Consider the following 24,039-nt stretch of genomic DNA (forward strand, 5'->3'; position numbering starts at 1 on the left):
TCCATGGGTCACAGTCTACAGGACCCAGCTTTCCATCTGGGTAGACTGAGGAGGCTGAGGGCCAGCTACATGCTGGGTACCTGGCTCGCTCATTGAAGGTGGCTGGGCAGTGTATGGGGGCCTTGGTAAGAGGAAGGCACAGAGAACTGAGAAATGCCTCTTCCGGCTGGGACTGAGCACTGCTGGAAGTAACAAGAGTGGGTGCTAGACGAATGCTCCACAACTAGGATAACCGGCCTGCACAGGGACCCCTCCCCCTCCCAACCAGGACCGTGGAGGGTGAAAGTCAAGCTTGGGACCTTTCCTTTCGGGAAACAGGGAATAGGGAATAATATTTGCTTCCCTCGAGGATTACAGGAACACAGTTAGCTGACCACCACCTCGCTTCAAGAGCACACGATCTGACAGCAAGAAGTTTGCAACAGCTAATCACACCCCTCCCTCACCTTGCTTATACGTAGCCTTTGCTGAACACTTTGAGGGAGTGTTTTTTTTTTTTTCTTTTTTCCATTGGCTTAGGCTTTTATTCTTTTTTCATGCAAGCATTTAAATTTATGAGCACTTCTAGACATGCATCTCATGAATTCTGATATGCTGTGTTTTTATTATCACTCTCTTAAAATATTTTCGAAGCTTTCTTTTTATTTTTTACCTCTTTTTAAAAATGGATGTCAATTGGAGGCTAATTACTTGACAGTATTGTGGTGGCTTTTGCCATATATTCACATGAAAGAGCCCTGGGTGTACATGCGTTTCACATCCTGACCCTCCCGCGTCCCTCCCCATCCCATCCCTCAGGGTCATTCATTCCAGTGCTCCAGCCCTGAGCACCCTGTCTCATGCATCGCACCTGGACTGGCGATCTATTTCACATACTATACATGTTTCCATGCTATTCTCTCAAATCATCCCACCCTCACCTTTTTCCACAGAGTCCAGCAGTCTGTTGTTTACATCTGTGTCTCTTTTGCTGTCTCGCATATAGGGCCATCGTTATCATCTTTCTAAATTCCATATATGTGTGTTAATATCATGTATCGGTGTTTTATCTTTCTGGCTTACGTCGCTCTGTATAATAGACTCCAGTTTCATCCACCTCATTAGAGCTGATTCCAATGCATTCTTTTTAATGGCTGAGTAAAATTCCGTTGTGTGTATGGATCAGAGCTTTCTTCTCCATTCGTCTGCCGATGGACATCTAGGTTGCTTCCATGTGCTAGCTATTGTAAACACTGCTGCGATGAACACTGGGGTACACGAGTCTCTTTCGGCTCTGGTTTCCCCGGTGTATATGTCCAGCAGCAGGATTGCTGAGTCGTATGGCCGTTCTAGACCCAGTTTTTTAAGAAATCTTCAGGTTTCTTTGTCACTGGATGCTCTGGACCTTCGGGTGAGAAAGAAGCTGTAGTTGGGAGTCACCCAGGCTGTGTAACCAAAGCACTCCTGGTTCGCCCATTTGGCTAGGACATTGAGTGACGTGGATGAACTATGCAGTCCATATCCCTGTTGGGTTCTTCCAGGCAGCTGGTCTAGCTCCTCGATTTGTTATTTTCAATAAGGATTTACGGAGGACTTCCTATGGCCCCTGCACTGTGCATAGATTGCCCTGGAAGGTTGATACTGTTATCAAACCCATTGTCCGGAGGAAGAAACGGAGGCTCAGAGAGGTAGTCCACTCGTTCACAGTCACACAACTAATAGAAGCAGAGGAGCAGGATCTGAATTCACCTCCTTTGGGCTCCAGTATCCAAGCAAGTGTGGTCATGCTTGTCGTTCTTGTGTCCAACCTTTAGTTCCCAATTGCACCAGCCCTGAGATCCAGAAATTAAACCACACTTGGTTTTTAGGTTCTTTCCATTTGAGCCCTGGAGGAGGTGGATATAGTTCACTCCTGATCCTGCTGGGATGTTTGTGGCTCTTGGCCTTTTAAGATTTTCTCTTCCATGATCCCACTCATGGTAAGCATTGCTCTAGAATGAAGACAATACAGAGTCGATGGGGATTTCCTCTTTTCAAAATTGTAGCGTAACAGATTATTTACGTTCAGATGGATGATGCTCACTTCTGGGAGCAGGAAACATAAATAGGTTAAATGAAATTATTGTTAGAAATAGACTTTTGCCCATTTTTGCTTGTATATGTAGGAAACTCCTGCTGTTTTATCGTTTTTCCTTTTGCTTGAGACATGGAAATGTGTGCCTTTCCTCTGGACTCAGTTACAAGTAGAAAAACAGTAGAAGCACAATGGTGGTTGACTCTGCTTCAGGGCAGGAAGCCAGATGGGGGCTGGGCAGCTGGGTCACCTGGAGACAGTGCTCCCCCAACCGAAATGGGCCAGAAGTTCTCAGCCCCAGCCAGCCTTGCAGGCCTGTGACCCAGAATGGCCAGGTCTCCCGCCTTTTCCAGCAAGCCTAACATCTTAATTTCTGTGTGAAACTTCGGGATTTCTGAGTTGGCCAGCGTATTCTAAGTTAAAAGCAACAAATAACGAAAGATTGGAAAGCATTGGGTCAAACCATTGCTTCCTTAATAACACGTTTGCTCGCCCCATGTGGCTAGTGGGCTGTGAGTTTGCATCCGCTGCTTTAAGGCTTGGCTTACTTCTTTGAGTCCTGGACACAAAGAGTAAAAGACTTAATGCTTTGGGAATTTGTGGGAAGAGTCCTAGCGGTGACTCAAGAGCCCATGTCTCTGGTCTCGCCTCTCTGTCTTGGTTTTCTATGTGTCCGAGGACAAGGGATTTCTCAGGCCCTCTTTTTTTTTTTTCCTAATCTGTAAAATGGAAGCAGAAGCTGGAATCAAGATTGCCGGGAGAAATATGAATAACCTCAGATATCCAGAACTAAAAAGCCTCTTGATGAAAGTGAAAGAGGAGAGTGAAAATGTTGGCTTAAAGCTCAGCATTCAGAAAACTAAGTTCATGGCATCCGGTCACGTCACTTCATGGCAAATAGATGGGGAAACAGTGGCTGACTTTATTTTTCTGGGCTCCAAGATCACTGGAGATGCTGATTGCAGCCATGTAATTAAAAGACGCTTACTCCTTGAAAGGAAAGTTATGACCAAGCTAGACAGCATATTAAAAAGCAGAGACATTACTTTGTCAACAAAGGTCCATCTAGTTGAGGCTATGGCTTTTCCAGTTGTCATGTGTGGATGTGAGAGTTGGACTGTACAGAAAGCTGAGCGCTGAAGAATTGATGGTTTTGAACTGTGGTGTTGGAGGAGACTCTTGAGAGTCCCTTGGGCTGTAAGGAGATCCAGCCAGTCCATCCTAAAGGAGATCAGTCCTGTGTGTTCATTGGAAGGACTGATGTTGTAGCTGAAACCCCAATCCTTTGGCGTTTCAATCCTCTTCTGATGCGAAGAGCTGACTCATTAGAAAAGACCCTGATGCTGGGAAAGATTGAGGGCACAGGGAGAAGGGGACAATAGAGGATGAGATGGTTGGATGGCATCACTGACTCAACAGAGATGAGTTTGAGTGGACTCCGGGAGATGGTGGTGGACAGGGAGGCCTGGCGTGCTGTCGTTCATGTGGTCACAAAGAGTCGGACACGACTGAGTGACTGAACTCAACTGAAATGAACTGAACTGAAAATGGATCAGTTTTAACAAATCCTGTGTAGCGTTCCCTTCCATCCCTCCCATTCTATGTGTCCCAGTTAGTTACCCATGCTGCCAAGATTAGGCTCTGGATAGATTAGAAGTTCACATGGTTTGGTCCCATGTCATCTTTGAATGTCAGTAACTGAAACCCTCTCCAGGCAAGTTCCATTTGTCACCTGTAGTCAGCTGCAACTTAAGTCTACTGCTAATCCCACCAGGCCAGTGTGATGCAACGTGGTTTTTTTTTTTTTTTTATTTCAGCATTGAGCGTGGTAAATATTTGCGGTTTTCTGGTCCTGCTCTTTTTTTCTGTGAGTATGCGACATCTTGTTGTTGTTGTTGTTGTTTTAATTTAGGCATAAATGAAATCTCAGAAGATGTTTATATGACTGTCGGGCCTGGCGATTCAAGGCATTCTGAGAAGTCAGATAGTAGCGGAAGTAACTCTATCGGTGATGAGGAGCAGAGGTCCAAGAATGAGCCAGAAGATGCTGAAGACAAAGAGGTGGCTCAGATGGTCAAAGAGCCATCTGCTATCAAAAAAAAAAAAATGCCCAAAGTGCCAAATCCCGTGGAGATGGAAGAGGAGCTGAAAGCAGGTCACCAGTCTGTGAAAAAGTGGACTCAAGATCAGTCAAGGAGAAGATGAGCCCCAGCTTGAGAAGGACTTTTCAGACAAAGCAAAAAACCCTTTCCTCCTCCCACAAAGGATAAGCTGAAGGGAAAAGGTGAGACTGACTCCCCAAGAGTGCATTTGGGCCTGGATTCTGATTCAGAGAGCGGACTTGTCATAGATTTAGAAGAAGACCTTTCTCCGCTGGAGGGTCGAAACACTAGGAAGGAACCCAAAGAACCATCTCCCAAGCAGGAGGGTAAGTGACTGTACCAGTTTCTGGTTTCTTGATTTGGTTTTAGGATGTCACCTTGCCATTTGTAGTATCACACGTCATGTCGCCCTCAGACGTCATGAAGTGTGGCACAACCAAGCTCGGATTAGCTCCAAGTCCCCTAGCTAGTTACTGAGCAGGACAAGGACTTGAGCTGGCCCTGCCTACCATTTACCTCCTTGATACCCAATGTGGTTGATTTTGAGCACAGGAGAAGAAGTCTCTTAGAAAGTAATAGCTGCTTCTAGCAGTCAGGTCATTGTGAACCTAAGCAGTTTTGTTTCCAATATGTTCACTTACATGCCTCACATGGTTATCAATGTTAAAACATTGTACAGGGCTGATATTGATAAAAGCGTTCAGTTCAAAGACCTTGATGAGTTTCTTCTCCCTTACCTCCCCTCACACTGCCCAGGCATTTCAAAATACATTTTCTCACTCGAGTATAAGACTTCCCGAGTGGGTGGCACCAGACTGCTGAGTTCTTCTTTAGGCCTGTAGAAGTTCAAGGGGCATTGTAGGATGCACACCTGAGCCCGTATTCTGCCATATTTGCATTTACCTGACGTGGGCCCGAGGCTTCTCAACCTTGGCGCTATTAGCTTTTTATGCTGGATAATTCTTTGTCCTGTGTATTGAGGCATGTTTAGCAGTATCCTTGGTCTTTACCAACTGGATGTCAGTAGCATCTACCCAGCGGTGGCCTTCAAAAGTGTCTTGACAAAGCTAAATCTCCCCTAGTTGTGAACTGCTGCCTGAGTCTTAGCAGTTCCCCCATTGCTGTTGTTAGGGACTGAACCAGCAGAGGCTTCTCTCAAACCTGCCACACGCCAGGCATGTTGGCAGACACCACAGTGGAACATAGGAATGATTTGAAAGATATTTGGTCCATTGGCGAAGCAGTCAGCAAATTTCTCAGCTGGCTTGGCAGGTGTGTGTTGATATGCCCAAGAAAGATAAGAATTAATTAAGGCCCAGGAGAAACATGGCCTAAGGACAAATTGGATATTGTAGCCATAAAACCTCTTGTACTTTGTGAGTTACATACACGGATAGCCAGGCTTAATCATGTAGCTCAGTGGTCAAGAATCTGCCTGCCAACGCAGGGGTCGCAAATTTGATGCTCGTATCGGGAAGATCTCCTGGAGAAGGAAATGGAAACCTACTCCAGTAGTCTTGCCTGGAGACTTCGTGGACAGAGGAATCTGGTGGGCTGTATAATCCATGGGGTCACAAAAGAGCTGGACACGGCTTAGTGACAAAACAGACAACACACAGCTTCTGACAGGACCCATCTACAAGTTGTGTGTCCCCTGGGGTTTTCTTAGTCTTGCTGCTTAAAGCAGGAGGGGGGATGAGTTTTGAGCTTTTTTCCTCCGTGTTTGTATCATTGGGAACTGTTCCAGAACCTCAGTTCCTGCAGTTCATTGAGAGAGGATGGAATATCTCTCCGTGATACAGGGCAGGAAGAGAGAGAGCAGTTGGGTTAGTCAGGAAGGGTGGATCACCACCCCATTCCTTAAAATTCTGAATGGCATCTGAAACATCCAATTCTGTGTGGATTGGGGTTTGAGGGACCACTTCTGATGCTGTAGAAAGCAACAGGAGTAGCATTTATTCCATGAAGTTTGTGGAATTCTTGGGTCCCAGATGGCAGTGTTCCTATGAATGATACATTTATACTATTCTTCTCTTTCTGAAGTAGATTGTTCATTTGGTTGTGGGTTTTTTCACTGCTTCCGGAAAGGATTTCAGATATACTGACAAAATGGATATCAAAGACAGTGAGAAAGATGAAAATGTCAATGTATGGCAAAAACTACTACAATATTGTAAAGTAATTAGCCCCCAACTAAAATAAATAACTTTATTTGAAAAAAAAAGAAAGATGAAAATAGAATAGTGAGAGATCTGGAGAAACTTTGCATACAGAAATAACTATTTTGGCCTTCAGAATTAGCAAAGTCAGTCTTCCATTTTGGCCCCGAGCTTGCTGGCAGTCAGAGGGAAAAGGGAAAAACATATGAGTGCTTTCAAAGAGCTCATGTTTCCCCCGTAAATAGAAAACACTCCAGTTGATCAAATGAAGCTGAGCTTTTCCTCTGACTGGTGTCTGAAGGAAGTTTCTCTAGGATCCTCTGAGTGTGGTGGCACGTTTATGCAAAGGATGATTCTGAAACAGTAAGTCAGTCAGAGGAACTTCACAGAGGTTGAAATCCAGAGCCACCTGAGGATGATTTCGGTCTTGAAGAATCGACTTCATGTCAGACTCTGCAGTTGAGCATCTTTTCAAAGGTGTGCTTTCACTTACGAGTTTATTAAGTGACGGGTGTTTTGGAGAGTGCTTGGTGACCTCCAAGTGATCTTTAGTTAGGAGTGCAGCTTATACACAGAATCTGAATCCTCAGATCGAAAGATGGCCTTTCTAGCTAGAGATCCCAGAGCAGAGGCTAAGGGAGCTCGCTTCAGGACCGTGACTCCACTTACCTGTGTCATATAAGTCATTTCCAGCCTTCTCTTCAAAAGTCCTGTTTTAATGTACAAGACAGCAACCTAAGTCTGATGTAAGTGGGCTAGTTGGGTGGGGTCGCTTTTGCAATGTTGACCTTTAAGAAATTCACTTCTTTTTGAGACTACAGGTGAGTATATACTCCCAAATTTTAGGACAAATGGAATTTTCCATGGCCTTTCCTCTCCCTCCCCACTGCCCCAGTAAACCATCCATATCCTTTAGAAATTAAAACGTTTTAGTTTCTAAGTGAAACCCCCCCAAGAGTGCGTCAAGCCCGGAAAGTTTTCGGATTGCATACTCCTGTTTTTTTTGTTGTTGTTTGTTTGTTTGTTTTTTAATTTGGAGAAGAGTTCCAATGGGACTCTTTCAGGGGAGTAACCACTCTACAAAGCCAGCTGCTTGCTTTTGCAAGATGAGAGAGAGAAAGGACTTTTTTGTGGTTGCCCTTTGCGCAAAGAGGTATCAGACTAGCTAATCAACAAGGACAGGGTATTTTTTAATCACATGGCAGAAAAGAGAGGCGCTGAAGTTCCTTTTGCAGGTTAGAAGCCTTGCCTGTGGGATCTCTGCCTTTTAGAAGGGCCAAGCTCAAAGCCGTTTCTGCCCATGGAAGTGGAAGGGGCAGTGGCTGTGACCGATATCTGAAAGGTTGTCCTGGGCAAGGATGGGGTTTCCTCACTCTAGGTAGAGATCTTCTCCCAGCCCCACCCTGTGTTCTGACCCAGGACTTTGGCTGAATTCTTCCCCAGAGGAGCAAGAGGGCCACTCAGTTTTGTAACCACGAAGACACTCCCACCCCCAGGCAGAAAGGTCAGCCTGTCAGCACTGTTCTCCTTTCACACTCCTTGGTTTTCCCAGAGCCACAGTTAACTGAAAATTTCCCCTAAAATAATCAAGAACTCATGTCTTTTCTGGGTAACAGAAATCTAAAATGACAGGCATGGAGTTATGCAGCGGAAGCATGCTGAGCCCCTAAAAAAGGTGTTGTCATTAAGGGCTTCCTTGGTGGCTCAGATAGTAAAGAGTCTGCGTGCAATCTTGGAGGCCCAGGTTTCTTTCCCTGGGTCGGGAAGATCCCCTGGGGAAGGAAATGGCAACCCACTGCAGTTTTCTTGCCTGGGAAATCCAATGGACAGAGTGGCCTGGTGGGCTACAGTCCATGAGGTAGCAGAAGAGTTGGACATGACTGAGCGACCTCACTTTCAGTCCTTATTTAACAGAGTCTGATGACCAGGCACATTGTTTGAGATCAAGGATGCTGACTTGCATCCGTGTTTTTTGTGTGAACCCGAGGGAATCCTCTCTGGGGGTGCGTGTTCATCTCCCCAGTGCCTGGGGCCCCTGCAGTCGTAACGGACCCCGTCCCCTTACCTTTTCTTTCAGGAAATAGGGAATCGGGAATAATATTTGCTTCCCTCGAGGATTACAGGAACACAGTTAGCTGACCACCACCTTACCTCGAGAACACAAGATGGGACAGCAAGAAGTTTGCAACAGCTAATCACAACCCTTCCTCACCTTTCCTAAATGTAGTCTGTGCTGAAAGCTTTGAGGTAGTTCTGTTTTTTGTTGTTGTTTTTTTTTTTTTCATTGGTTTAGGCTTTTATTCTTTTTTAATACAAGCATTTAAAATTATGAGCACTTGTAGACATGCATCTCATGAATTCTGATATACTGTGTTTTTATTATCACTCTGTTAAAATATTTTCTAAGCTTGCTTTTTTACCTCTTTTTTAAAATTTGTATTAATTGGAGGCTAATTACTTTACAATATTGTGGTGGCTTTTGCCATATATTCACATGAAACAGCCCTGGGTGTACATGCATTCCCCATCCTGACCCTCCATCCCACCTGCCTCCCCATCCCATCCCTCAGGGTCATTCATCCCAGTGCACCATCCTTGAGCACCCTGTCTCATGCATCGAACCTGGTCTGGCGATCTATTTCACATTATATACGTGTTTCAATGCTATTCTCTCACATCATCCCACCTTCGCCTTTTTCCGCAGAGTCCAGCAGTCTGTTCTTTGCATCTGTGTCTCTTCTGCTGTCTCGCATATAGGGTCGTCGTTATCATCTTTCTAAAGTCCATATATATGCGTTAATGTGATGTATTTGTGTTTTATCTTTCTGGCTTGCTTTGCTCTGTGTAATAGGCTCCAGTTTCATCCACCTCATTAGAACTGATTCTAAGGCATTCTTTTTAATGGCTGAGTAATATTCCGTTGGGTGTATGGATCACAGCTTTCTTCTCTGTTCATCTGCCGATGGACATCTAGGTTGCTTCCATGTGCTAGCTATTGTAAACAGTGCTGCGGTGAACATTGGGGTACACGAGTCCCTTTCAGTTATGGTTTCCTCAGTGTGTATGTCCAGCAGTGGGATTGCCGGGTCGTATGGCAGTTCTATTTCCAGTTTTTTAAGAAATCTTCACGTTGTTCAAGGAGAGATAAGAAAGCCTTCCTCAGCGATCAGTGCAAAGAAATAGAGGAAAACAACAGAATGGAAAAGACTAGAGATCTCTTCAAGTAAATTATAGGTACCAAGGGAACATTTCATGCAGAGACGGGCTCGATCAAGGACAGAAATGGTGTGGACCTAACAGAAGCAGAAGATAGTAAGAAGAGGTGGCAAGAATACACAGAAGAACTGTACAAAACAGATCTTCACGACCCAGATAATCACGATGGTGTGATCACTCACCCAGAGCCAGACATCCTGGAATGTGAAGTCAAGTGGGCCTTAGAAAGCATCACTACGAACAAAGCTAGTGGAGGTGATGGAATTCCAGTGGAGCTGTTTCAAATCCTGAAAGATGATGCTGTGAAAGTGCTGCACTCGATATGCCAGCAAATCTGGAAAACTCAGCAGTGTCCACAGGACTGGAAAAGGTCAGTTTTCGTTCCAATGCCAAAGAAAGGCAATGCCAAAAAATGCTCAGACTACTGCACAGTTGCACTCATCTCACACGCTAGTAAAGTAATGCTCAAAATTCTCCAAGCCAGGCTTCAGCAATACGTGAACCGTGAACTTCCAGAAGTTCAAGTTGGATTTAGAAAAGGCAGAGGAACTAGAGCTCAAATTGCCAACATCTGCTGGGTCATCGAAAAAGCAAGAGAGTTCGAGAAAAACACCTATCTGCTTTATTGAGTATGCCAAAGCCTTTGACTCTGTGGATTACAATAAACTGTGGAAAATTCTGAAAGAGATGGGAATACCAGACCATCTGACCTGTCTCTTGAGAAATTTGTATGCAGGTCAGGAAGCAACAGTTAGAACTGGACATGGTACCACAGACTGTTTCCAAATAGGAAAAGGAGTATGTCAAGGCTATATATTGCCACCCTGCTTATTTAACTTACATGCAGCGTACATCATGAGAAGTGCTGGGCTGGAAGAAATGCAAGCTGAAATCAAGATTGCCGGGAGAAATATCAATCACCTCAGATATGCAGATGGCACCACCCTTATGGCAGAAAGTGAAGAAGAACTAAAGAGCCTCTTGATGAAAGTGAAAGAGGAGAGTGGAAAAGTTGGCTGAAATCTCAACGTTCATAAAACTAAGATCATGGCATCTGGTCCCATCACTTCATGGGAAATGGATGGGGCAACTGTGGAAACAGCATCAGACTGTATTTTTCTGGGCTCCAAAATCACTGCTGATGGTGCCTGCAGCCATGAAATTAAAAGACGCTTACTCCTTGGAAGGAAGGTTATGACCAACCTAGATAGCATATTTAAAAGCAGAGATAGAACAGTCTTATGGACTCTGAGGGAGAAGGTGAGGTTGGGACGTTCTGGGAGAATAGCATTGAGACATGTATATTATCATATGTGAAACAGAACACCATTCCAGGTTCAACGCATGAGGCAAATGCTCGAGGCTGGGGCAATGGGATGACCCAGAGGGGTGGGATGGGGAGGGAGGTGGGAGGGGGGTTCAGGATGGGGAACACGTGTAAACCCATGGCTGATTCATGTCAATGTATGGCAAACACCATTACAATATTGTAAAGTAATTAGCCCCCAAGTAAAATAAATAAATGTATTTAAAAAAAAAAAAGCAGAGATACTACTTTGCCAACAAAGGTCCATCTAGACAAGGCTATGGTTTTTCCAGTGGTCATGTATGGATGTGAGAGTTGGACGGTGAAGAAAGCTGAGCACCGAAGAATTGATGCTTTTGAACTGTGGTGTTGGAGAAGACTCTCGAGAGTCCCTTGGACTGCAAGGAGATCCAACCAGTCCATCCTAAAGGAGATCAGTCCTGGGTGTTCATTGGAAGGACTGATGTTGAAGCTGAAACTTCAATACTTTGGCCACCTCATGCGAAGGGTTGATTCATTTGCAAAGACCCTGGTGCTGGGAAGGATTGGGGACAGGATGAGAAGGGGACAACAGAGGATGAAATGGTTGGATGGTATCACCGACTCGATGGACATGGGTTTGGGTAAACTCCGGGAGTTGGTGATGGACAGGGAAGCCTGGAGTGCTGCGATTCATGGGGTCGCAAAGAGACGGACACGACTGAGTGACTGAACTGAACTGAACTCCCGTTGTTCTCCATAGTGGCTGTACAAGTTTGCATTCCCAACGACAGTGTAAGAGGGTTCGTTTTTCTCCGTACCCTCGCCAGCGTGTATTGTTTGTAGACTTTTGTATAGCAGCCATTCTGACCGGTGTGAGATCGTACCTGATTGTGGTTTTCATTTGCATTTCTCCAATAATGAGTGATGTTGAGCATCTTTCATGTGTTTGTTAGCCATCTGTATGTCTTCTTTGGAGAAATGTCTGCTTAGTTCTTTGGCCCATTTTTTGATCGGCTCGCTTATTTTTCTGGAATTGAGCTGCAGGCGTTGCTTGTGTATTTTTGAGATTAATTCTTTGTCAGTTGCTTTGCTTGCTATTAGTTTCTGCCATTCTGAAGGCAGGCTTTTCCCCTTGGTTCTAGTCCCCTTCGTTGTGCAAAAGCTTTTAAGTTTAATTAGGTCCCATTTGTTTACTCTGGGAGGGGGGTCATAGAGGATCGTGCTGTGATTTGTGTCAGAGAGTGTTTTGCCTATGTTTTTCTCTAGGAGTTTTATAGTTTGTGGTCTTACGTTTAGATCTTTAATCCATTTTGAGTTTTGTGTGTGTGTGTGTGTACCGTGTTAGAAAGTGTTCTAGTTTCATTCTTTTACAAGTGGTTGACCAGTTTTCCCAGCACCACTTCTGAAAGAGATTGTCTGGTCTTCATTGTATATTCTTGCCTCCTCTGTCAAAGATAAAGTGTCCATAGGTGCGTGGACTTATCTCTGTGCCAGTACCATACTGTCTTGATGACTGTTGCTTTGTAGAACAGCCTGGAGTCAGACAGGTTGATTCCTCCAGGTCCATTCTTCTTTCTCAAGATTGCTTTGGCTATTCGAGGTTTGTTTTTTTGTTTTTTGTTTTTTGTATTTCCATACAAATTGTGAACTTATTTGTTCTAGTTCTCTGAAAAATACCACTGGTAGCTTGATAGGTATTGCGTTGAATCTATAGATTGCTTTGGGTGGTATACTCCTTTTCACCATATTGATTCTTCTGATCCATGAACACAGTATATTTCGCCATCTATTTGTGTCCTGTTTGATTTCTTTCATCAGTGCTTTATACTTTTCCATATGTCGGTCTTTTGTTTCTGTAGGTAGATTGAGGTTTTTAAAGGCATATGCCACCCATCTCCATGCACGGCTCTGCAACAAAACATATCTCGGCTTTAAATTCTAATGTTTCGGTATTGCTTGGGCCAAGGATGTTGGGTACAGGGGTGTTAGGTTACAGTAACACCTTATCTCTCAAGTCTATGGAGGTTAACAGACTCTCTTGAGAGAATGCCTCATTTCAAAACCACATGCAGTCATAAAAATATGAGCAGTTTTTTCTTCTGTGTAAGGCACGTTAGCAGACATTGAGAGCTCCCGCAGTTACCGGGTGAATTTAGGACAAAGTGTGACAAAGTTTGTCATCTGGTCTTCCTTGAGGACTCCTTATTATTTTGAAAACGTTGTCATGAACTGATTTGCTAGGATACATATATAGAGTATATCTTTTATCTTTTCCATCGTTCAGCAATTTGCTTCTTATGTGTGTGTCATATTATGGTTTAATACTTACTCAAAAATAGAATGTTTTCCTTCCCTTGTGTCTTTGAGGAGAGGATTTCTAGATTGGTTATAAATTCTGAATTTTGTCTTCATCTGTATTACCCCTGGACAATCCGTTTTTCTTAACCAGTTGTTTTCTGTGTTGTGGAGACCTACTTCGTAGGTTGAACTCTGGGAGACAGATACGGCAGTACCAAGTGGAAAGAACAAAAATCCATATCATGGAATAAACTGTATTCTCTCAAAGTGTGTATGTTGAAGCTCTAACTCTCTGTATTTTATATGTAGTCGTACTGCATAAATTATAATTTCTTTCTGACCCTTTCTGGAAATAGGGCCTCTATATAGGTGGTTGGGTTAATACGACTGGTACTGTATAAGAAAAGGAGATCAGTCACAAACAACACAGAGACATCACTATGTGAAGACAAAGGCAAACAATGGCCAGTCTCAATCCAAAAGAGACGCCGGAAGAAGACAAATCTGCTGACCCTTTGATTACTGACTCGATCCCCAGGAGTTTGAGAAAACATTTATTGAAGCTGCCTGGTGTGGGGCACTTTGTTATGGCAGTCAGTTCCAGAAGAGGTGTCCTTTTCTTACATGTGTTTTCAGGGAATGGAAAATGGCTAAGAACTCTCTTTCCCATCAACTGAAAATCCTTAAAGATTCCTAATGCTCCCTAAGAGCTTTCAGTGCCTCTTTAGAGACTCAGCTGGGCTAGAACGTATTCTTATTTCATGGGTCAAGTTGGCCTATGAAATATCAGAATGAGCATAATCCACAGGAGGTGGTAGAAGAAGATACGCACATCAGGAAGGCAGTCTGTCCTCGTGAAAAAGATACAGTCCTCTCCTTTTATCCTTCCCATACATCTCTTTCTAAATCCTAGGTGGCAAATGGTAGTGCCCAAGGCATTGTTGCCTGTCGCTTTAGTGAAATCACATTGTTGTGATGTCATGGTCACCATGCCTCCTTAAACCTCCCCTCACCAAGACAGTAGGCTTCAGCAGCCATGAGGCAGCCTAGAGGATCACTACTGCTACTGCTGCTAAGTCGCTTCAGTCGTGTCCGACTCTGTGTGACCCCATAGACCGCAGCCCACCAAACTCCGCCATCCCTGGGATTCCCCAGGCAAGAATACTGGAGTGGGTTGCCATTTCCTTCTCCAGTGCATGAAGGGGAAAAGTGAAAGTGAAGTTGCTCAGTCGTGTCCGACTCTCAGCGACCCCGTGGACTGTAGCCTACCAGGCTCCTCCGTCCGTGGGATTTTCCAGGCAAGAGTACTGGCACAAGGCCACCCAAACTGTTGGAGCCGCCTGGGCCTGTCCCCCACACAGTTGGCCAGGTGGGCTTGCTGGTGTCATCTTCTCCATGGCAGAGTCTATTGTCTGTGGCCGCCACTCTTCTCTCCAGTCCTCTGGATTCCTGGGACCCCCAAAGAGGTCACCATTCTAGCTTCCAAACTACATATCTGGAAAAAAAAAAAAAAAAGCAAAAACAAAACAGGAATACAATCTAGTCCAGACTGAAGGGCCCCAACCCATGGAGAGGTGCATGGTCCTCAACCCCAACAAGGGCCTCTATGAGCAGCAAAACCACAGCTCCACACAAGCTCACCATTAACACCTGCAGCCATGCCAGGGGCATGTCCCCAGTATTGACAAAGAGTATAGACTTCAAGCCCTCTACCAGCTCGAGAAACTCTGCTAGCAAGACCTCTCCACCGTCCACCTTAGCCACGCCCGAAAGACTCTCTACTGCAGCACATCAGGCCCAAGGCATACTCAACTGAGAATAATTGGAGGTCACACTACAGGTAGAGTAGGCCTTGGAGAAGACGGACACTCAAAGTGAAGCCATATAGAAGCCTTTAGTGCCAGTTTTGGAGAGAAAATGCTGATCTCCCAGATGATCAGGTCAATAGGATTCAAATCACTACTAACACTCAGCCTAGCTAAAATGAAGTGCAGGTTCCCTCTATGGAACTTAATAAATTTCACTGCAGGCCTGTCTGCAACCTCTAATTTCCATTCCTCAAAGGTTTTCGGTCAGTCAGCAGGCAGCCCAAAATGTGGACGGTAAATGGGGACTCGTGGAAGACAGTGAGGACTGCAAGAACAGAGAATCTTTCCCAGGCCAAGGACAGAGAAGGCTACAGGTTGGTGATATGATGGAGGGAGTTGGAAAGGAGAACGAAGGGGAGATCTGTGAGCTACAAGCTGGCTTTTTGAGGTGGTGGGAGCTGCTTCAGACATGCCTGCAGGCCTTGGGGACGTATTTCCAAATTTAATAAAGAAATGTGGTCGCTGGCCTCAGTGAGCTTTTACAATCTTAATGCCTCAGCATACTGCTGCTGCTAAGTCGCTTCAGTCGTGTCTGACTCTGTGCGACCCCACAGACGGCAGCCGACCAGGCTCCCCAGTCCCTGAGTCTCCAGGCAAGAGCACCGGAGTGGGTTGCCATTACCTTCTCCAATGAATGAAAGTGAAAAGTGAAAGGGAAGTCGCTCAGTCGTGCCCAATTCTTGGCGACCCCCACCATGCTCCGTCCATGGGATTTTCCAGGCAAGAGTACTGGAGTGGGTTGCCGTTGCCTACGCACTAGACTAGACTACATGCAGTGTCACCACTTAGAAATTCAGCAGATATTTGGGGGGTTGTGTGGAACTTGCTGGAGACTTGCTGTATCAGACTTGTTCCAACACTTAGAATACTTAATAGAGCTGGAGCCAGGACTCAGCTATAGTGGACTGTTCTCGTAAGCATTATTCAGTTCAGTTCAGTTGAGTCACTCAGTCGTGTCCGACTCCTTGTGACCCCGTGGACACCAAGCTTCCTTATTCATCACCAGCTCCCCCCGGCTTGCTCAGACTCATGTGCGTTGAGTCAGTGATGCCATCCAACCATCTTATCCTCTCTCATCCCCTTCTCCTCCTGCCTTCAGGCTTTCCCAGGGTTAGCGTCTTTTCCAGTGAGCCAGTTCTTCGCATCAGGTAGCCAACAGTTGGAGCTTCAGCATCAGTCTTCCAATGAACATTCAGGACTGATTTTCTTTAGGACTGCCTGGCTGATCTTGCATTCCTGGGGACTCTCAAGAGTCTTCTCCAACACCACAGTTCAGAAACATCAATTCTTTGGCACTCAGCTTTCTTTATGGTCCGGTTCTCACGTCCGTCCATGACTATGTGAAAAGCCATAGCTTTGACTGGATGGGCCTTTGTCAGTAGTTTAATGTCTCTGTTTTTTAATATGCTGTCTAGCTGTGTTATAGGTTTTCTTCCAAGGAGCAAGGGTGTTTGAATCCCATGGCTGCATTCAGCATCTGGAGTGATGTTGGAGTTGAGGAAAGTAAAACGTGTCCGTGTTTCCACTGTTTACCTTTCTATTCACCCTGAAGTGATGAGACCGGTTGCCATGATCTTAGTGTTTTGAATGTTGAGTTCTAAGCCAGATTTTTCACTGCCCACTGTCACTCTCGTCAGGCCAGACTCTTCAGTTCCACCTCGCTTTCTGCCAAAGGGTAGTGTCATCTGCATATCTGAGGTTAGCGATATTTCTCCCGGCCATCTTGATTCCAGGTTGTGCTTCATCGAATCCGGCCTTTTGTATGATGTACTGTGCATATAACTTAAAAAATCAAAGTGGCACTATACAGACTTGACGTACTCCTTTCCCCCTATTCGGAACCAGTCCATTGTTCCACGCCCTATTCTAACTGTTGCTTCCTGAGCTGCATACAGATCTCTCAGGCGGCAGGTAAGGTGTTCTGGTATTAGCGTTTCCTTAAGAATTTTCCACAGCTTGGTGTGATTCACACAGGCCAAGGCTCTAGCGTACTCAGTGAAGCAGAAGTACGTGTTTTTCTGGAATTCTCGTGCTTTTTTGTGATCCATCGGATGTTGGCAATTTGCTCTCTGGTTCCTCTGCCTTTTCGAAGTCCCGCTTGAGCATCTGGAGGTTCTCGTTTCACTTACTGTTGAAGACTTGGAGACTTTGAGCCTTCCTTTGCCTGATGTGTGAGATGAGTGCAACTGTTGGTAGTCTGAACATTCTTTGACGTGGTGTTTCTTTGGGATAGGAATGAAAACTGGCCTTTTCCAGTACTGTGGCCACTGCTGAGTTTTCCAAATTTGCTGGCATATGGAGTACAGCACTCTCACAGCCTCATCATTTAGGATTTGAAATAGTTCAGCCGAAATTCCATCACCTGCACTAGCTTTGTTCATACTGGTGCTTCCTAAGGCCCAGTTGACTTGTCAGTCCAGGAAGTCTGGCTCCAGGTGAGTGAGCACACCATCGTGGTTATCTCGGTCATTGTCAGTAGTTCTTCTATGTATTCTTGCCACCTCTTCTTAGTATCTTCTGCTTCCGTTAGGTCCATACCATTTTTGTCCATGATTGTGCCCCTCTTTGCATGAAATATTCCCTTGGTATGTCTAATTTTCTTGAAGAGACCTCTAGTCTTTCTCAGTGTATTGTTTTCCTGTATTTCTTTGCACTGAATGCTTAAGAAGGCTATCTGCTGTCTCCTTGCCATGCTTTGGAACTCTGCATTCGGGTGGATACATCTTTCCTTTTCTCCAGTGCTTCTCACTTCCCTTCTTTGTTCAGCTATTTGAAAGGCCTTCTCAGACAACCTTTTGCCTCTTTGCAGTTCTTCTTGTGGATGGTTGTCATCACTGCCTCCTGGACAGCGTTACGAACTTAGTGACCTGGGGAGTTCATCTTCCAGCGTCCTATCTTTTGCCTTTTCATACTATTCATGAGGAGCCGGGAAAGGTCAGTTTTCATTCCAGTCCCAGAGAAAGGCAAGGCCAAAGAATGCTCAGACTACTGCACAATTGCACTCATCTCACACGCTAGAAGAGTAATGCTCAAAATTCTCCAAGTCAGGCTTCAGCAATAAGTGAACCGTGAACTTGCAGATGTTGAAGCTGGTTTTAGAAAAGTCAGAGGAGCCAGAGATCAAATTGCCAACATGCGTTGGATCATCGATAAAACAAGAGAGTTCGAGAAAAACACCTGTCTGCTTTGTTGAGTATGCCAAAGCCTTGGACTATGTGGATCACAAAGAACTGTGGAAAATTCTGAAAGAGATGGGTGTACCAGACCAGCCGACCTGCCTCTTGAGAAACCTGTATGCAGGTCAGGAAGCAGCTGTTAGAACTTGTCATGGAAAAACAGTCAAAGGCTTTGGCATAGTCAAGAAAGCAGAAATAGATGTTTTTCTTGACCTGTCTTGCTGTTTGGATGATACAACGGATGTTGGCAATTTGATCTCTGGTTCCTCTGCCTTTTCTAAAACCAGCTTCAACATCTGGAAGTTCATGGTTCACGTATTGCTGAAGCCTGGCTTGGAGAATTTTGAGCATTACTTTACTAGCGTGTGAGATGAGTGCAATTGTGCAGTAGTTTGAACTTTCTTTGGCATTGCCTTTCTTTGGGATTGGCGTGAAAACTGACTTTTTCCAGTCCTGTGGCCACTGCAGAGTTTTTCCGAATTTGCTGGCATATTGAGTGCAGCACTTTCACAGCATCATCTCCCAAGATTTGAAATAGCTCCACTGGAATTCCATCACCTCCACTACCTTTGTTCGTAGTGATGCTTCCTAAGGCCCACTTATTCCACCTTCCAGGATGTCTGGCTCTAGGTGAGTGATCACACCATTGTGATTATCTGGGTCGTGAAGATCTTTTTTGTACAGTTCTTCTGTGTATTCTTGCCACCTCTTCTTACTATCTTCTGCTTCTGTTAGGTCCCTACCATTTCTGTCCTTTATGGAGCCCATCTTTGCATGAAATGTTCCCTTGGTATCTCTAATTTTCTTGAAGAGGTCTCTAGCCTTTCCCATTCTGTTGTTTTCCTCCATGTCTTTGCATTGATCACTGAGGAAAGCTTTCTTATCTCTCCTTGCTATTCTTTGGAGCTCTGCATTCACATGGGTATATCTTTCCTTTTCTCCTTTGCTTTTGACTTCCCTTCTTTTCGCAGCTGTTTTTAAGGCCTCCTCAGACAGCCATTTTGTTGTTTTGCATTTCTTTCCATGGGGATGGTCTTCATCGCTGTCTCCTGTACAATGTCACGAACCTCCATCCATAGTTCATCAGGCAGTCTGTCTGTCAGATCTAGTCCCTTAAATCTATTTCTCACTTCCACTGTATAGTTATAAGGGATTTGATTTAGGTCATACCTGAATGATTTCTTGTTTTCTCCATTGTCTTCAATTTCAGTCTGAATTTGGCAATAAGGAGTTCATGATCTGAGCCACAGTCAGCTCCCAGTCTGTGGATTAGATGAGCAATTGGATCAGATTAGCAGTTGCCAAACTCTAAGCTTTAACCTTTTCTGCCTCAGAGGATAGTGTATGCAATAGATAACGATTTCAGCTGTTGGAGCTGAATTATGGAATGAATGTGGGCCTGCAAGGTCTGTCTTCCATTTTTTTTTTTCCTTTTCCTGCAAGCTTCGTAATCAAGACATCTCCCTGGAACCTCTCAACTCTTTCATATATAGATATTTTCAATACCAACCACTTGGCTATTTTGCTCCTTAGAAGCCTTCTTATTCGTACGTATCTAATTCTGTGCACATCACTTTGTAATAGGGCATGCAGTTTAGAGGTTGACCTTACTGCCCGGATTGGGCTTCTCTGGTAGCTCAGTTGGTACAGAATCCGCCTGCAATGCAGGAGACCCCGGTTCAATTCCTGGATGAGGAAGATCCGCTGGAGAAGGGATAGGTTACCCACACCAGTATTCCGGCCTAAAGGATTCCATGGGCGGCTGAGTCCGTGGAGTCGCAAAGACTCAGACACACCTGAGCAGCTTTCACTTTGACTTTAGAACCTGGATTACTAGTAGCAGCCATTAAAGGAACCATTCGATAGGATAATTGGACCCCGGACCTTGGACTTTGAGTATGGCGGCTAGTCAGTGGAATACATGCATGGTATTCTCATTGTACTTGATGTGCACGGCTCAGACAGTAAGATACCTGCCTGCAACGTGGGAGACCCAGGTTCAGTGCCTTTGTCAAGATCCGCTGACAAAGGAACTGTCTACCCATTCCGGTATTCTTGGCTGGAAAATTTCACGGACGGAGGAGCCTGGTGGGGTCCAGTCCATGGGGTCGCCAAGATCGGACACCATTGAGCAACTGACACTTTCCAACTCCTATAATATATGGGTGTGGGTTGCTTCATGGCAAATTTTAGTGGCCCAAGGGTCAGAGGTAACCTCGGATACAGGCATACAATAAGTAGGAAGACCAGTGGTAAAAACGAGAGGCAGTGTGGTCTGCTGGGAAGACCGCACCAGACTATACCTATTATAGTGCACCACTCAGGTCCCTTTCACTAGGCACCCCTCAACTCCATAAATCCTGGCCACTAATCTTTGTGAAAGGTTCCCTGTTCTGGAAAATTGCCTTTGGTCACATGAAAGCCTCCTCATCCAAGAGGTGAAAATCCCACATCTATGGGTGAAATTTTGACTGAGTGACATGGAAGCAAATGCCTTAATACAAAGTGAGATAAAGCCTGGTGCAACTTGGTCTCTGCTTGACCTTAGATTTTGTTTTCCCTCTGCTATATCTTGCTTCCCTCATTCCATTTCTCCTGGAAAACCCTCACCATTGAGTCCTGTGAGTAGCAAACATGGGCTCTGCTTTTAGGGAATCTGATGGAAAACATTCCCACCACAGAATAGCAACTACCACTCGCCAAGAAAAGGAAAGGGAAAAATATTCATACTCTAGCCTCAGTTTCTCTTAAGGTAAAATGCCACTCTCTGCTGCTATTTGCTATCCTTTGTGCAGACCTCTGAGATTACATTGTTTGCTGTTTCGTTTTTTTCTTTTTCTTTTCCTTTTTGATGTTCCTTGGCCACATAAGTCATGGAAAGGTATGCTTTTCTTAGAAGCTGATGATGTTTTTTTTTAGCTGATCTTTGGATGGACACCCAAAGTTGGTGGTTTTAACTTGTAAACAATATACTTCATTTTTTCAAGGGCTAGGATCTTAATAATCTGTCTTCAAGTCCAGAGTTTATTAAGATTTGTAAGTTTAAACATGTTTCTTATTGATTCCATTATTTAGGTTGAATGTTTCAAATACAGACCTCTACCCCAGAAGAGAATCAAATAAAATCGCAAGTGAAATAGACTTGGGAGACGATCGTCTATTCCAGTTAGAGAAGACAATCTATCAAAGTGCATTGAGCAGGTCAATCTAAAATAGTAATCTAATAACAATCTGTAAAGTCAGAAAACTCTGCACGAGGAACTTAAAATAAGATTTCGTAGGCATGAGGTGGCCAAAGTATTGGAGTTTCAGCTTCAACATCAGTCCTACACCACCACCACCAAGAGTCCCCCTTCTCGACAGTATTTGGTATTGTCCAACGTCTTAATTTTTGACAGTTGAATGAGTATAAAGTCATACTTTGTCATTTTGAAATGCATTTTCTTATTATAAGATTGGCCATCTCTGCATATTTATGAGCTGTTTGTGTTTTGTGGATGAGTCACTGAGGCTTAACCTATCCACACTCACAGAGCTTGTAAGAGAGAACCAGAACGTAAACCCAACTGTCTCTTTTTCCTGGGATTGGGGTATACTGCTCAGCTTTTATTTGCATTTTTCTCTCTTTATTAAGGAACTTAAAAGGAACTTTCTCCTCCCACACAGATCTCTAGAAATTCGCAGCAGGAGCTGTCTTAGAAATATTCCCACTTCTCTCAGACTTCAAGACAAAAGAAAGATATACTTATTTATTCTCTTTCTTTTTTATGTTTTAAATTATGAAACTATGATAACACATTTACAGGAGGCTTGGAGAGTTCAGAACAAAGTTACATATAGTTCCACTATGTGGTGGTTGGTGGTTTAGTCGCTAAGTCAAGTCCAGTTCTTGTGACTGCATGGACTGTAGCCTGCCAGGCTCCTCTGTCCATGGGATTCTCCAGGCAAGTATACTGGAGTGGGTTGCCATTTCCTTCTCCAGGGGTCTTCCCGACCCAGGAATCAAACCCAAGTCCCCTGCATTGCAGGGAGATTCTTTACCAACTGAGCTATGAGGGAGCTATGGGGGAAGTTCTACTATAAATTAGAATTATTTTTAAGTAGATAAATTACAATTTTTAGTTGGACTTCCAATATCAAACTCAAAAAATTAATGGAATGAATAAAGGTAGAAGTCTATAGTAGATCTGAAAATCAGTATGAACCAATTGGACATAACTTCAGATTTATATAGTTTTCACACAACAAGAGAATCCAAATTGTGTTCAAGTTCCCATAGACTATAAACTAGGAGACCCTGGAACATATCCAGGAACATAAAGTGCAAAAGTTTCATGGCCTGAAGGTATTGAAATCATATACACTCTGTTCTCCTATCACTGTGGAATTATGATAGAAGTTAATAGCAAAAGATATTGGAAAATAACCCACATATTTTCAAGTGCAGTGTGACGTTTCCCAAGAGAGATCTTTGACTTAGCCATTGAAAGCCTCTATAAAGTTAGAAGACTGAAAGAAACAAGAGGGTGATTGCAGAGAAGAAAACATTTTAATGAGAAGGACTTAAAGGAAAGAAACCCTTGTAGGTCCCTGAAACCTTTGGATTAGAGTCTTTCTGCTTGTCTGAAGGTGTGCTTCATGGTCAGTCCCCTCTTATCAGATACCTTTCCCCCTCTTTGGGATAATTCCGGATTTCAATCATTTAGGAGTATATCTGGTATTTCAGGAATTGGTGACTTTCGAGGATGTGGCTGTGGACTTCAGTCCAGAGGAATTACCCTAACCTCAGTGCTTCTCAGAGGAAGCTCTACCGGAAGGTGATGCTGGAAAATTACAGGAACCTGGTCTCCCTCGGTAAGCCATGATGACCAAAATTGTTTCCAGACATTGGCATATGTCCCTAGTGGCAGAATCTTTGGAAACAGGCTTTATTTTTCTTGTGTGTAAATTTGCACTTGCCTGTTATCTCAGAGCCTTTAGAAACCAGGCTGGGAGTTCCTGAGGGTACAGGACAGAACCCCCAAGTTATAAGTCTCCTTCTTCAACAGGGTACCAGTTCCCTAAACCTGACATTATCTCACAGCTGGAAGAGGAGGGGTCACATGCTAGGGAGGAAGACGGGAGTGCAGTGACATGTCAAGGTGAGCCGTGAGACCGGGATCTTGGGGAGACAACCCTGGTCAGTGAGCAGGGGCTGGGAGCTGGTCCTCAGAGCCCACTCAGCTTAGGCAGAGGGCCGGTAGGTGCTTTCACCTTAGGGGCTCGTGTGGTCACGCCACATCATGCTCACTCAGTACTTCTTTTATCTCCTCTCTGAAGCTCATCTCTTCCTCTCCTGCTCAGCTCCAGGGAGGCCAGTTTCCGTATCCTCTAATGTTCAAGCCCCTGCATTCATTTGTGCCTTTCCCCTGACAGCTAGAAATCAGAGGTCTTTCCTCTGTCACTGAGACAAGCAAAAACCTTGGTGTGATACCACTGCTCTTTCCAGCCCTCAGGGAGTTGACGTTACAAAGCACACATCAGGTTCTTACCACTCCGAAAAGAAAATCCAGACTTCTAGCAAAACATTTAAATCTGTCCCAGTCTGGTCCAAAAGTCACATCCAGCTTCATCTCTCATAGATACTCCTAGTAGAACCCTATATTGCTGCTCCCCAGGACTGTGTACTTCCATAGTCAGTGTCTGCTCAGAATAAGATTGCCGCCCATTTCACTGCTTGCTGAGCCCTAATGCCTTCCCCTGCCTGATCTTTTTCTGTTCCCAGATGAAATTCCCCAAACTCTCCTTTTGTACATTTATAGCCTGATTATAGAGTCTCTATACAGAGAGACTGTTCAGTCCAATGAACACCCAGCACTGATGTCCTTTAGGATGGACTG

The 24,039-nt window shown here is 44.5% G+C and overlaps 1 long non-coding RNA gene across 1 annotated transcript in view; it reads left to right on the top strand.

The window, feature by feature from the left end:
• The window catches only part of LOC145537771 (uncharacterized), a 46,524-nt gene extending 22,905 nt beyond the window's left edge, over window positions 1-23,619 (top strand). The window contains exons 4-6 of the long non-coding RNA XR_014076418.1: window positions 3,966-4,481; window positions 22,887-23,014; window positions 23,209-23,619. This is a non-coding gene — a long non-coding RNA (uncharacterized LOC145537771). The remainder of the gene's footprint in view (window positions 1-3,965; window positions 4,482-22,886; window positions 23,015-23,208) is intronic.
• Window positions 23,620-24,039: the final 420 nt, after the last annotated feature.

Source organism: Giraffa tippelskirchi, chromosome Y (genome assembly GCF_054371585.1).
Source record: "Giraffa tippelskirchi isolate mGirTip1 chromosome Y, T2T-mGirTip1v1.2.pri, whole genome shotgun sequence".
NCBI lineage: Eukaryota > Metazoa > Chordata > Mammalia > Artiodactyla > Giraffidae > Giraffa > Giraffa tippelskirchi.